The sequence below is a fragment of the Neovison vison genome, chromosome 11, assembly GCF_020171115.1.
Source record: "Neovison vison isolate M4711 chromosome 11, ASM_NN_V1, whole genome shotgun sequence".
NCBI lineage: Eukaryota > Metazoa > Chordata > Mammalia > Carnivora > Mustelidae > Neogale > Neogale vison.
The window spans coordinates 57,447,273-57,461,801 of record NC_058101.1 but is presented as its reverse complement, the minus strand read 5'-3'; the positions used below and the strand labels follow the sequence as shown (position 1 = coordinate 57,461,801).

General features: G+C 42.5%; 1 protein-coding gene across 2 annotated transcripts in view; it reads left to right on the top strand.

Moving 5' to 3' along the window:
* The first annotated feature begins 1,801 nt into the window (after positions 1 to 1,801).
* Positions 1,802 to 14,529, top strand: part of C1QTNF7 (C1q and TNF related 7) — a 116,202-nt gene continuing 103,474 nt past the window's right edge. For both annotated transcript variants that reach the window (XM_044226098.1, XM_044226100.1), the window contains exon 1: positions 1,802 to 2,325. The gene's annotated coding sequence lies outside the window, so the exon portion shown is untranslated. The remainder of the gene's footprint in view (positions 2,326 to 14,529) is intronic.

Genomic DNA, 14,529 nt, shown 5'->3' with positions numbered 1-14,529 from the left:
TGAAGGATGTGTTGGGGAGCCAGACCTCCATGCAGCCTGCTGGTGGGAGAGGTTGTTTTCAGTCTTCAAAGATATTTCTAGTAAGGCTTATAGTAACTTTAGCAATGTAAGACCTTCAAAAGACTGGTAGGTTCTTAAAAGCCATCAAATTTAAGTACCATCTCTCTATTCCCTTTTATATCTGTTTATAATTTAACCATTTATCTCCCAGGCTCATCTCCTTCTTGAAACACCTTGCAAAATCCAGTCAACAGCAGCCAGCACACACAATGGATATTTCCCTGCCATGTACCCCTCCACCCCAACCCAGCCTCCAGTCCTGGAGCTACAGGGTGATGTGGCACAGATGGCTTTGCAAGTTATCGTAGATGTCACCACGTTTCAGCAAATGTGGTGCTGGGGCAAAACATGGCACATCACCTTGCCAGCCTCTGGTATCCATCTCCTTGCCACTCAGCTCCTAACTACTTGGCCAATGGCACTGAGTGTGGGTATTTGTCAGAGCGGCACCCCATGTCCTTTACTAATATTGGTACTGGTCAGGGGAAGCAATGTTAACTGTTGTGGTATATCACAGTGACACACAACAGGTCCTGCTAAATAACATAAATGAGGTGTTGAATAAGCATTCGTTGGGTAAATGCAGCATTTTGTGTATATTTGCTTAAACAAAGGAATTCAAGGTCACATAACTGGAAAATCATGGATGCTGGTCTGGGACACTACATGTACTAGAGCCTGTAGATGTCTTCTCAGTAGAAGCCAGAGCAAAAAGACTCTAACTTTTCCTCTGCTTTCATAACAAAGAAAATCTGAACCCAACTGCTTTCCTGCAATTTTAGACCCCTTCCCTCTTTACCCTATTTCAGTTAGAGATATTGTCCCCTGTCCATAGCATAATAGTTACTTTAGGTGACTCAAAAAACCGAGCAGAAAATAATCTATAGTTTTAATATAATGAATGAGGTTTTGGTCCTATAATTGTTTGCGTACGTTTACACAGTAAGTACATGAAGTAGATAGATCATGCCTGTGTTGACATCTCTCTTCTCCACCAAATTCTTTATTTTTTTAACTAATGTTTTCTATATTAACTTAGGAAGTTTTATTATACCATAACCATTCATTAAATCTGGCAAGAGTATATGTTGTCCTGTTTGCTCTCTGTACAAGCTTTGACATATTAGCCTTCCCCGATGGGAACATATTCTTGATATAAACTCAAATCGTCGAAACCGTTGGATGATCTGAGCAGGTATTTACTGAGTACTTATTATCTATCAGGTACTGAGGAAGACCTGCCTTAAGATCTACTATAAATATTTTTAAAATCACCATTTAAGTTGGCTGTAATTTGAATTCATAAATTGTGTGTGTGTGAGTGTGTGTGTTTAATGGCAGGTGGAGAAGTGTGGTTGAATGAGTAAAATCATTGCTTAAGTCTCTATGTCAGAGACTTAGCCAGTGACATGGACACACACTGCAAAGTGAGTATCCCTCCTACGGATTATGATTCACATACAGAATGCAGGTTAAAATAAGTCCAATTTACATGACATCAGTTTAGGTATTTTCCCCTTTTATGAAACTGAAGTGTATACTAATTTTACTTTTTCAAACAGATGAATTAGGGAAGAATTGCATGGAAATAATTGTGTTAGCAAAAGTGATGTTTAAACACAATTTCACTAGTATTACTGTTCTGTAAGTTGAGACAGAAACTTTTCTGTCTTTTCTGTGTGTTTTTTTTTCCCTTTCTTTTCCTTTTTTTTTTTTTTTCCTCCCAGTGAAGTGATACCATTTGGTCTCAAGGCATCACTTGAAAAGGCAAAGAAGCAACTGAAGTCACACAGTGAGAAGAGCTATGGATAAAAGAAAGAAATAGAATTGCTCAGATACCTGAAACCTTTGCTTCCCATTTGCCTCAGTCCGGGGTTTGCAGAAGAACGTCACTGGCTCCTACTTTTTCCTAACGAGCGTATATATTAAGCTCTTTGAAATGTGAGTATTATGGGAAGGATTGCAGTTGCTTTAAATTATAGACGTTGGCAAGTGGTGGGGAGGAGCGGGAGGTTGTTTAAACTGAGAGACAGTTGCAAAACTTCGTGCAACAGCATGAGCTCCAAGCTTCAAACACATTCTCATGCTCAGAAGAGCACTTTATTTTTCATCGAGTTATTTTTTGTATTGTTTCGAAGCAGCTTCAAATAAGACGCAAGTATTTCTGCTTTAAAATTTTTAATGGTTTCTAAATTCATGGGACAACCAAAGCAAGAAAGCCTCATGTCTGGGGGGAAAATTTGACATCGGCAATACCCAGAAAAGGTAAGCCACTTTTTTCATTGCACTTTTTCTCTTTTTCCCTCTTGTTTGGCCTTCGTCAAAAATATTTACTGGGAGAACTTAACAGAGCTACTTGTAAAGAAATGGGGAACTTGTAAAAATATGTCAACAAATTATGAATCAAAGGTTGGAAATCCTTAGCAGTCATGCCTTCTCCTGCTTTCTATTCCGCTTGATGCAAACCTCTATGAAAGCTTTGACTCCTTGAAAAATGGGATTTCTCTTAGAAAATGTGTGCAGGAGATTCCTCAGAATCTCCAAACAGATGCATCTCACATTCACTAATGTGGTGATGGGCTCATTTATTGCCTGGGTCAGAGTATCTATGTTTTCTTATCCCAATATATAAAACTCAACTTCCAGAGCTATGATCTTTGTGTTAACTTAGAAATCTTTGCCATGGGAGATTTTAACATCACTCCGAAAAATTCTCTTAAGTGTGGTTACTTGTAACTATGTGGTTACAAGTTCTTACAAACTTGTTTTGCAGAATACATTTTTTAAAGTTAAATAAATCATTTGGCTTTTCCTTTGTAACAACACTGTGAGGATATTATGGATATGATGTCCTCAGAGAAAAAAGTTCAACCCCAAGTTTGTTCATTCCAGTTGCAGTTGAGTGACCATGCTAGAGTCTGAGTAGGGTATCTCTGCCCTCTTGGTAGTGCCTCTGATACAGGTAGGGAGCAGAAAACCTCGAATATTCATTTTCTAGGGCATTGGTCGTATGGGAAGTATGCTGTGGTTTTAGGTGGAGGGGTACATAAATGTGTGGTGTGTTGTTCTTATTTCCCTGGGTAAGTCTCTGTTATCAGATTTCCCATCTTTCCGAGGCAGAATTCCAGGTGCAAATAACTAGCCATCCACAGAGATCTATCAGTAAATTCTTCCAGCAGGCTGTGATTTTAACAGAGCGTTCATCCCTCCGCACACACATATATGCTCACAGGCGGAGGCGACAAAGCTGCACGGGTTTAACCAAGCTTGAGTTGTCTGGGACATCTAGGCAACCCCAGTCTGCAAAACCCACTGGTGCAGAAGCAAGAGCAAAATGCCCATTGGGCCTGGGTGAGATGGAAGGCTCTGCCTGGGGAAGCATGCTTGCGTTGGGAAGGGCTCTACCTGCCTTGCCAGAACAGCTGTTGCTCTGTCTCTGGGATATTTTTTCCTCTGTATCAAATTCTAATTATATAAGATGGATTATGGTGGCTTCTCCTACATTTTGTCGTCTCGGTGGGGAAAAAAAAGAGATTAAGATCAGAAGGAAGATGTTAACAGGGAAGAGAGAAGTCAGCTCGATTAGCTCATTGCAAGGTGGTCAAGAGAAACTGCTAGTTCCTTTCTCCATACCCAGTTGCTGGTGGAGGAAGTGAGGGATCCATGCCTCCCACTCTGCCGTCCTTCTCCTCCCCTTGTCTTCCCTGCTCTCTCTTCCTCCCTCCACTTCTCTCCACAACGGCCATGCAAGCTCAAGAGAGGGAGCAGTGGATTGGATGGACAAGATTATAACCACCTCCTCCTCTCCACCATTCCCAGGCCAGTTGGGGAAGCCCCCACCCTATTTGGAGGGGGGTCTCCAGGACCCCACCCCATGACTTCATCACAGGCAGCTGGGGAGCTGGGGTGGCCAGCGGTTGCATGGCGCCTGAGTACACCCTGGGGAAGGGTGCGGCCCAGAAATGCACAGTGTGGCATGACGTGGCTGCTGGGGAGTGGGGCGCGGACTTCCCATCACGGGCTCTTGTGGAGGCTGGCGGCATTTCTGGAAGCCAGGCCCGCCAGGCCCCACCTCTGGGCCTGAGAAGGCCCCAAAGAGGACAAAAACAAAAAGGCAATTAGAGTTGCTAATGAAGCCCCAAGCCAACTGACTCATCTGAGGCACAGCCACTGGGGGGCTTTGTAATGAAACCTGGACAACACCCTGGAAAGGACAAGTCAGGTTTGTCCCCAAAAGAACACTGATGAGAGGCCCGATGTGACCTAATCGTGCTCTTCACCTCATAGAGGCTGGGGAGAGGCCACATCTGCAAGGCGCAAAGGGAGGGCAATGTTAACTAATGAACTGCCAGGGCATTAGGGAGTGATGTTGTCTGAACCTGACAAGGGTTGGAGCCAGCGTCAGCCCAGGTTGCCAGTTAGAGTCACACTGGCAAGTCCATGACCCATGACCTGACGAGCCCCAGGCTAGGGAAGTGACCCCCTTAAGCAGCTAGGAAGATTGTATTTCACCAAACTCTAACTGAACATCCACTCTGTGCCGGAAACTTTACCAAGGCTCTTAGGAAATGGCCCTTGACAGAGAGACCAAATGTTAACAACAGTGGAGAACACAGAGGGGCTTTGCACATCAACCTGCTGATATCCAAAAAAGCTCCTCGTAGAGTTGCATTTGAACTGGACCTTGGAGGAAGAGTAAAATATCATGAGAGAGGCAAGGGGGGCAGGAGCCTGCAGGCAGAGGTCAGTGAGCAAAGGTGCAGAGGTGGAAAGGTAATGGCTGCTCCCATGAACCAAGGAGCTTGGGAAGGCAAGGTTCTGTTGCCCAATGAGTATCCCAAGGAATAGGACTTTCATGGGTTATTAGTAAGAGGTTAACCAAAAGCATTTCCTGGACAGGCAAATTGGGGAATGTGAAAAGCTATGTACCACAGTGGACCAGAACTCAGGTTCTGGGGTTATAAATATCTGATTCCAATCCCAGGTCCAACTCTTTAACTGCTGTGAGAACTTGGACCATTCAAGTTTCTTCATCTGTTAAGTGAGGATAATAATAATATCTATTCTTAAAGGGGATAAAGCATTTGAGGATTAATTTAAAGAATTCATGTAAAGGGTCTACTGTCAAAGTATCTGCCATGAAAGAGCTCAATGAATGTTAGCTACTCTTACTAGCTTTTTTTTTTTTTTTTTTTTTACTGTAGGACTTCTCACAGATTTTAGTTTCTTAATATATCCTCTGTCTCTCTGTCAGCAGGTCATTAGCATCTGTTTTCCAAACTTATCAGAATGTAAAACCATCCCCACCCCCTTCCAGGAGTATCACACAAACGGTGGAATATAGAATGCATGCTGGACAACGGCGAGGCTGAGTTGGCCCATTTAGTTGAGGCCACATTGGCTTCCACACTTACATTTCCCAAGAATTAGTTGAAATTTATCAATCTCTACCAGCATCTTCATGCATTGTCTTCCATGTTTCAAGGAAACAAAAGCCCCACAACTGGGATTTTCATATCTAAGAAAATTGACTTAAAAATGAAAAACTATTGTCAACTTTTACAGGGGAAAGTGACAACAAAGCAAATTGTTGTCACACCCAAATTTCACACCCAAAAGGTCAGTCTTTGCCTGTGTTTTGAGGGCCTGCTGCATAGAGGGCAATGTACAGGACACGAGCTAACTAAAACATGATCCCACGTTTAAGGAGTTATCAATCCCAGGGGGGAAACAACACATGAGATTCAGTACCTAAAAGGCAAAACTAGATATACAAGGAAGAATATGAGACCTCAAAGTGAATGAGAATTTACAGAAAAGGAGCTTGCAGTTCTCTGAAGTAATCAGAGTAATATATAACATTCTTTGATGTTTACTATGTACAAGGAACCAAGCCCTTCACAGTATGACTAACCCATGTATACTTCATAAGGCTACACAGTCGGTGTTGACTTGCCCATCTCACAGATGAGAAAACTGAGCCCTAGAGAAATTCAATAACCTGCCTGAGGTATTCTAGGAAGTAAGGGGCAGAGTACACTCTCAAACCCAAGTCCATCTAATGCTCTATATTCCTCACCCAGGGAAGGCTCCTGAGAGGAGGGAATATGTAATTTAGCCTTGAAAAATAGATAAGGATTGGTGGGAGGGGTATTCATTCCAGGCAGCAAGAACATTAGTAAAAGCATGAAAGAGGACAGCGTGTGGAGTAGCCACAAAGCTCCCTCAGCAGAACAAAGTACATGCATATAGAGCTGAGGGAAATGAGCCCAAAAGACTTGGTTGATTAAAAAAAAAAAAAATTGGAGAAGAAGAAAAAAAAATGAAAGAAAAGAAAAGAACCAGACTTGGTTGGAATCAGATCACAGAAAGCATTGAATGCCAAACCACAAAGTTTAGATTATTTTTTAATGGAATAATCTTGTAAGTTTGTAAACAAGAAAGTTTATGAGAATGATGATTTAAGATGATTAATCAGTGTCCAGAAGGGACAGAGACTAAATCTCCAGTAAAGAAGTAGGTGTTTGTCCAGACAAGAGATAACAGCACCAGGTGTTCACACAGCAGTTAAAGAGTGGAGATGCTCATTGGGCCCAGCCCCCTAAACCTTCTACCCGAAACCCCTGACCATCACAGTGGTCTGTCAGAATAATAACCTTAAGGCCTCGCTAAATCCAAATTTAAGCCTATAAAATGGGAGAGGGTGGGGGATGGAAGGGATAGGAGGAGCTAGTTGACATCCAAGGGCCTTCTGACACCTCCAACTCCATGAAGATAAATGACTACGCACTGTTATGGAAATCATTAACTATATAGCCCTCTATTCAGTCACATTTCCAGACTGCATCTCCACATCAAGCAGGCATATTTCCAAAAGAATTTGAGGGTTTGCAAAATTTTATGGCAATTACATAGGAGTGGTATTGGCACGCAGTGATTAGGGGAGAGTATACTTTAATATATCCCTTCAGGAGAAACATTTACCCATCATCCTGGCAGTGTGCTTTTTGCAGAATTTAGCCGCCTACCTCTTGTGACAGAATCACCCTAACTGCAATTCATACATCAGGACCTTGTAGTGCTCCAAATGGTAGTGACTCATGTAGGTGGTTTATGACTTCCTCCAGCTCCCAAAAAGAGGGTCAGCTTCCAGAGAGTAGAAATTCATGCATCTTTAGATTCTTTGATGTTTTACCAATATGGCGGGTCTGACTCAATTTACAAATGCAGGTTTCCAAGAAGTGTCACATTTTCTTATTGTCTTTCCTTCAACTTGAATCTGATTCTAAGGGTCCATGCCAACAGGAATTCAGGTTTCAGTTATTACCTGGCTGCTCTCCCCATGACCTCCAATACCAGGGAGGTCTTCATGCCAGTTACACCCACTCTTATAAATTGCCTGTCTCTTAGATGTCTGTGGATTCTGCTTTCAAACCCTGCATGGGAACTGGGAATCACTGTCCAGGCTGGGTACCTGGAGTCTGAGCAATCCCAGGCCATACAGAGTCAATGTTTCCACTTCTCACAGATGTACCCATCCCTGACGCTCTGTCTCCAGATCAGGGGGGAGTCTCGTATCAAAGGCTCCCACTCCACCTCTCTCAGCATATACACTTGGACATGGACCTTCAGAAAATAAAACAGGAAGTATAACTTTCAAGGAATTTTTGTTTCCTGCTCTGCACAACCTTGAAACAAGGACACACAAAGGACAAGGCAACATTCTTGGAATTAGCTGGAGGTGGAGAACACAAAGAAGGTTGTCATCCCCCAATGGGTATTCAACAATCATTAATGAAAGATGTGTCCCACTAACTAATGAAATGGCTCCTCTGAAGTTTGTCACCAGAGGAGGTATTATTATGATCAGCATAATAGAGCCGTTTTATCAAACACCTACCACATGCCAATACTTCACAAACGCTGTCCCCAGATCCCCATCTTTCAGATGAGGAGAGGTGAGCAGCTTCCCTACAATCCCACAAGCATGATGAGGTAGGGCAGGTATTTAAACTCAAGTTATGCCCGTCTCCAAAATCCACACCCTGTCCATTCTGCCACATGGAGTCCCAGAAAGGACTCCTATTTTCAGTTTGGCAGTCTACAGGTCTGCTCTTGATGGTTGCCTTTTCTGACTAAAATTTGTTTAAACAAAGGATTTGGGGGGTTTTCTGTTTTGTTTTGTTTTTTACCACGAACATAGTATGACTCTGCTCGATACAGTAATAATCTCACAGAATGGTTTACTACCCCATGTCTTCATTCATCTGCAGGCAGCATCGAGGCAGGTGTACTCTTGTTTGAAAAACAAGAGCAGGATAAGTTGACTTACCCAAGGTCATGGAGCCAGAAAGGGCTTAAATTCATATACGGCCATCTCTACTTCCAGGGGAAGGAGTTATCCCTAGTTAATGAAAGGCTAATTATAAAAAAACATTAAATATTTGCAATTTTACAGTCTTTTCATCCTCCAATAACAGAAAACTACAGCTTATGTAGTTCCCTTAAAACACATCTTGCCAGATGTACCGTAACATATTTGAGAACCATCAGTAAGGCATTAGTTGGTAGCCTTGCCAATTGTCAACATCCCCAAAGGAGCTCATTCCCTTAAGTTGATAAATAATTTTTTCCAATGTCTTTCTTGCATCATGATTTTTTTTTTTAAGAAAAAACTTCTTACAAAGTAATTTTTTCCCACTTCCCTGTGAAATCTCATTTGACATCAATGGAATCTTTGTCAAGGGATTCTTTGAATTTATTGCTATTATCAACCCTTCTTTTTAATTTTATTTTATTTTTTCACTGTTATAAGATTCATTGTTTATGCACCATACCCATAGTGCTCTATGCAATATGTGCCCTCCTTAGTACCCACCACCAGGCTCACCTAACCCCCCGCCCCCCTCCCCTTCAAAACCCTCAGTTTGTTTCTCAGAGTCCACAGTCTCTCATGGTTTGTCTCCCCCTCCAATTTCCCCCAATTCACTTTTCCTTTCCTTCTCCTAATGTCCTCCATGTTATTCCTTATGCTCCACAAGTAAGTGAAACCATATGATAAGTGACTCTCTCTGCTTGACTTATTTCACTCAGCATAATCTCCTCCATTCCTGTTTATGTTTATACAAAAGCTGGGTACTCATCCTTTCTGATGGAGGCATAATATTCCACTGTATACATGGATCATATCTTCTTTATCCATTCATCTGTTGAAAAGCATCTTGGCTCTTTCCACAGTTTGACAATTGTGACCATTGCTGTGAACATCGGGGTACAGATGGCCCTTCTTTTCATTACATCTGTATCTTTTGGGGTAAATTCCCAGTATTGCAATTGCAGGGGCATAGGGTAGCTCTATTTTTAATTTCTTAAGGAATCTCCACACTGGAGATTTCCAGGGGCTGCACTTTGCAATTTGCATTCCCACAACAGTGTAAGAGGTTTCCCCTTTTCCACACCCTCTCCAACACCTGCTGTTTACTGTCTTGCTAATTTTGGCCATTCTAATGGGTGTAAGGTGGTATCTCAATGTGGTTTTGATTTTAATCTCCTTGATGGCTAATGATGATGAACATTTTTTCATGTGTCTGTTAGCCATTTGTATGTCTTCTTTGGAGAAGTGTCTGTTCATGTCTTCTGCCCATTTTTTTGACGTGATTATCTGTTTTTTGAGTGTTGAGTTTGAGGAGCTCTTTATAGATCTTGGATATCAGCCCTTTGTCTGTAGTGTCATTTGCGAATATCTTCTCCCATTCCGTGGGTTGCCTCTTTGTTTTGTTATTATCAACCATTTTATCATGGGTAGATTTCTATCAGTTTCCCAGATCATTATCATCCCCTCTTGTCCTTCACAATAAAGACCATATTCCTTGGAATAGTCTTGGAGGGCCTTTAAAAATCTGTCTTTGGACCACATTCATTGGCCGCGTTCTTCCCTCTTGCTCCCTGCGTTTGCATATACCCAAGTATACCAAGTATCACAGACTTGGGGCTTCAACAACAGAACTTTATCTTCTCAGAGTTCTGGAGGCTGTAAGTCCAAGGTTAAGGTATCAGTAGGTTTGTTTTCTTCTGAAGCTTCTCTGCTTGGTTTGTAGATGGCTGCCTTCTTGCTATGCCTCATATGGTCTTCCCTCTATGCAGAGAAGCCCTAATAACTCTTTGTGTATCCAAATGTCCTCTTCTTATGAGGGTACCAGTCAGATTGGATTGGTTCTGGGCCTCATTGTAACTTTATCACAGCTTTAATGACCTTACCTCCATATATGGTCATACTCTGAGGTACCTCAACATGGAATTTCAGGGGGACGTGATTCAACCCATCATAACCCAATACCTGTGCAGAGTGAACTCCACAGTTTCTCAAGCAACCCTTTTCTTTATGTGTCATAGTTCTAAAGAATCAAGTCCATTCTCTTGCCTTTGTATGAATTATAATGAATCATATAAAACTGCTGATTTTCAACCATTTTATAACCCACCAAAAATACCAACTTTATATGATTCCAACATAATCTGGAAACTTAACAAAAACTTGATGACAGTTTTATGTGCCAGACCCTTAAAATATCTCAGGAATAATTAATCATCCCCCTGTTTGTCCCTGAGGCTAAGAGGGAATGGTATCCAAACAGACTTTTAGATACTTTTTAAAGATCTTATTTATTTATTTGAGAGAGAGCATGAGCAGGGGGTAGTGGGAGCAGAAGGAGAGGATGAAGCAGACTTCCTGCTAATGCAGGGCTTGAAACCAGGACTCTGAGATCATGACTTGATCTGAAGGCAGATGCTCAACCGACTGAGCCCCCAGGCACCCTGAACAGACTTTCAGAATTGATCCCCACTTACAGATTTCACCTCTAGTTTCAATGTCACCAATAACAAAAATCTAATACTTAATAAGGTAGTGCCTTCCATTAAAACATGACTGGTGAGCAGGAAGTTATTAATTATACCCAGAATATGGCCCTTTTTAATGTTTCTCCATTAGTCCTTATGCTGCTTTTAGCAGTAGCAAGGAATAGTCCACTTGAAGATGAAGCTGCCTTCCCACACTTCCCTGGGGCTCTTCACACTTACAAGGAGGACTTGCCCCTAGACACCATGGGGTTCACTGACAATACTTATGCCCTTCTTGAAACAGACATCCACACCTGAGCACCAAATTCCAGACAAGTTTCACATTTAGTGCTAACCCCATATCAACTTTCTAGGATTGAGAGTGGCTACTTGGAGTCCTGCGTTGAGAAAGGAGTAAGTATTAGTACTCTAGGAGTAGCAGGAAAGAATATAGAATGAAATTAGTGAATTCTAAGGGAGAATCAGATACTTTCTAGAGCTTCTCTAGCTACTACTCTACATATTGTCTATAGCCCAGACTGTAGGGAGACCAGTTAACTCTCTCTGATTTAAATACTCTATTTTCCTCAATGCTAAATTAACATCAGTTTGCTAGTAAGCCCATTTCATAAAAAAGCTAACTAAGGGATGCCTGGGTGGCTCAGTCAGTTGGGCGTCTGCCTTCAGCTTGGGTCAGTGTCCTGGGATCGAGTCCTGCATCTGGTTCCTGGTTCAGCGGGGAGCTTGCTTCTCCCTTTGCCTGCTGCTTCTCCTGCTTCTCCTTCTCTCTCTCTCTCTAGCAAATAAATAAATAAATAAATAAATGATTTTTTTTTTTTTTTAAAAAAAGACCAACTAAGACACTAGGATTATTTTTTAAACTTAATTGTTAGCAAGGCCTATTTTGACCCATGGTGCAATGTTGTTTTTCTTCATAGTTAACTGTGCTGGCTCTGTGTGCCATTTTCAGCCCTAACCCTTCCTGACTGTGCAAGTTATATGAACTCTAAGCCACTGTTTGTTCATCATTGAGAATGGGAATAATATATTCCTATTCCACTGGACTCACTGGAAATAGCCAATGTGATATTATGTGAGAAAAAGTAACCAACCTAGAAGGTGATACAGATTTTTGTTATTGTGAGGAGCCTGATATTTTTGGCCAGCCAGCTAACCTTTCCCTTGGCCTCCTTGTTTTTTATGGACTTGCTTCTCACTGGACACACGGACTTCTAGTAGGGGATTAAAACAAAAGCACAAGCAAGAGAAAGGAATACACACCGGATGCTCAGTAAATGGGCTTGCATGTGAATGAAACGTGTCAAAGGGAAGGATTTCAGCCAAGAGGAAAGTGTTTCCATGTTGCTGTCAAAGCAGAGTGATGAAATGCAGACTGGCTCTCCTGGGGGCTTGTTTGATCAGCCAAGGCCCTGGATGTTTGTTTTGCAATGATCTATGCTCACTATTTGCTCACATGGTTTTGCACTGTTGTTCCAATACTTTTTCCTGCCGAAGAAAGTGTATCCACTTCTTAGCATTTTCAGCAACACATTAGCAAGCTCTAAACAATACACAAAGTCAAGGGCTACTACCCTAAAACTCTTGGATTAATGAGGTATGCCTGAGTGGAAAGTGGGAGACAGAGACCCTGGGGACCTAAGGCAGCATGCTCCCCCTGGAGGCAGGCATCCCCCACTCTAGTGGGCCAAGTTCCTAGGGCAATGTGACCTCACGGTGCTAGATTTTCAGATGTTTCAAGTAAATCCATATATCTGGATTTGTATGTGAAATGGTCCTTTTAAAAAACACTTACTGCAGTGAGGCGCCTCAGTGGCTCAGTGAGTTAAAGCCTCTGCCTTCGGCTCGGGTCATGATCCCAGAGTCCTGGGATCGAGCCCCACATTGAGCTCTCTGCTCAGCAGGGAGCCTGCTTCCACCTCTCTCTCTGTCTGCCTCTCTGCCTCCTTGTGATTTCTGTCTGTCAAATAAATAAATAAATCTTTAAAAAAAAAAAAAAACAAAAACCACTTACTGCGCTTTTGATTCTTAGAAATGGCAATTTCATGTGACTCAACGCAATATAAGCTAGAGACAAAAACAGTTTCCACTTTCTTATTGTGTAGGAAATCTTAAGAGCCTTTGCTCTTCAAAAAACTTACCTAAATAAACATGTATGTACATGCACTCAACACTAACAGCTATCTTCAGTGAGGGCAATCCCTGCCCAGAAGGTACTCATGTGATAAAGCCTTCTTTAATTCTTTCAGCAACCCCAATAAGGCTGGTCCTGTTTATCACTTTTTAGAAATGAGACCCAAAGCCTCATCATCAGTTAGCAATGACACATATGGACATGAGCATATAGTCCCCTGGCCAACAGAGCTGGTATCCTTGTGTTGTTTGAATGGGAGGAGGAAATGTAAAGCACATGTCACTACCCACCCCCCAAACATGGGCAGGTTGGGGCGAATGCTTTCTCCTGGCCTCCTGCAGTAACCTCCAATCTCCATACCCTTTGTATTAGTGCTCTCAGACTGCCATAAATGAATAATGCCATAGGCTGGGGACTTGAACAGCAGAAATCTACCTTCTCATAATTCTGGAGGTTAGAATTGCAAGAGCAAGGTACCGGCAGGGTTTGTTTTTAATGAAAATCCTCTTCCTGGCTTGCAAACAGCCACTTTCTCACTGGGTCCTCACATGGCAGAGAGAGAGAGAGAGATCTGATGTCTCTTCCTCATATGAGGACACCAGTTTTATTAGATTAGGGACCAACCCCCATAACCTTGTTTACCTTAATTACCTCCTTAAAGGTCTTATCTCCAAATATAGTCACATTGAGCATTAGGGCTTCAATATTTGAATGGGGGAGGAGGACACCATTAAGTCCATAACACCCCCAACCCTTTCCATGAAGCCATCCTGACCCCTTCCATGGAGATTCCACCTCTTCTGTCATTTTCTTCATCTTCCAGTTCATACCGCTTGTCCTGCTCTCACCTGTCCACTTTACTCAGCCAGCTGCCTCCCCATTCCACCACTTCATTCTTCTACACAGTCTTTCCTGTCTCCCTTTCCTCCGCCCTCCCACATTCTCCACCTATTTCTCTCTTCCTCTGCTTTTTCTACCAGTCTCTTCCCTTCCAGCCACCCCCTTCTCCAAAATCCCATCTGTTCCCCCATTTTCTCCTCACCCTCTTCTTCCTGCCTCCCCATCAGGCCTAGATTCCATATTTGTGTGTGTGTATGTCCTCCATAACTGGAGTGCCTAGCACCGCACCTGGTACAAAAGAGAAACCCCAGAAATGTCAGTGTGCCCCTCCCTTACAGACTTTGAGGCAAGTTCAAAGAGAAGAACAAAATGAAGCATTTTAAGTAGAAATCGAAAATCAAAGCCATGAAATGAAGGGACAAAATGTGTGAAGCACAAGGACAAATCTAGTTACCATGAGTGAGCATGAAATTTCACTTCCTGACAGCCAAGCCCAATATTTTCAGACTTCAAGTGACTCGTACATTCTCTGGCATGCTCTAGGTACAGAGCCACAAGAGGGGGGATGACTTCCCTTTCTGCTGCTCTGACCCCGCCCCACCCTGGAACAAGTGTCTTTCCCCACATCTCAGCTCACT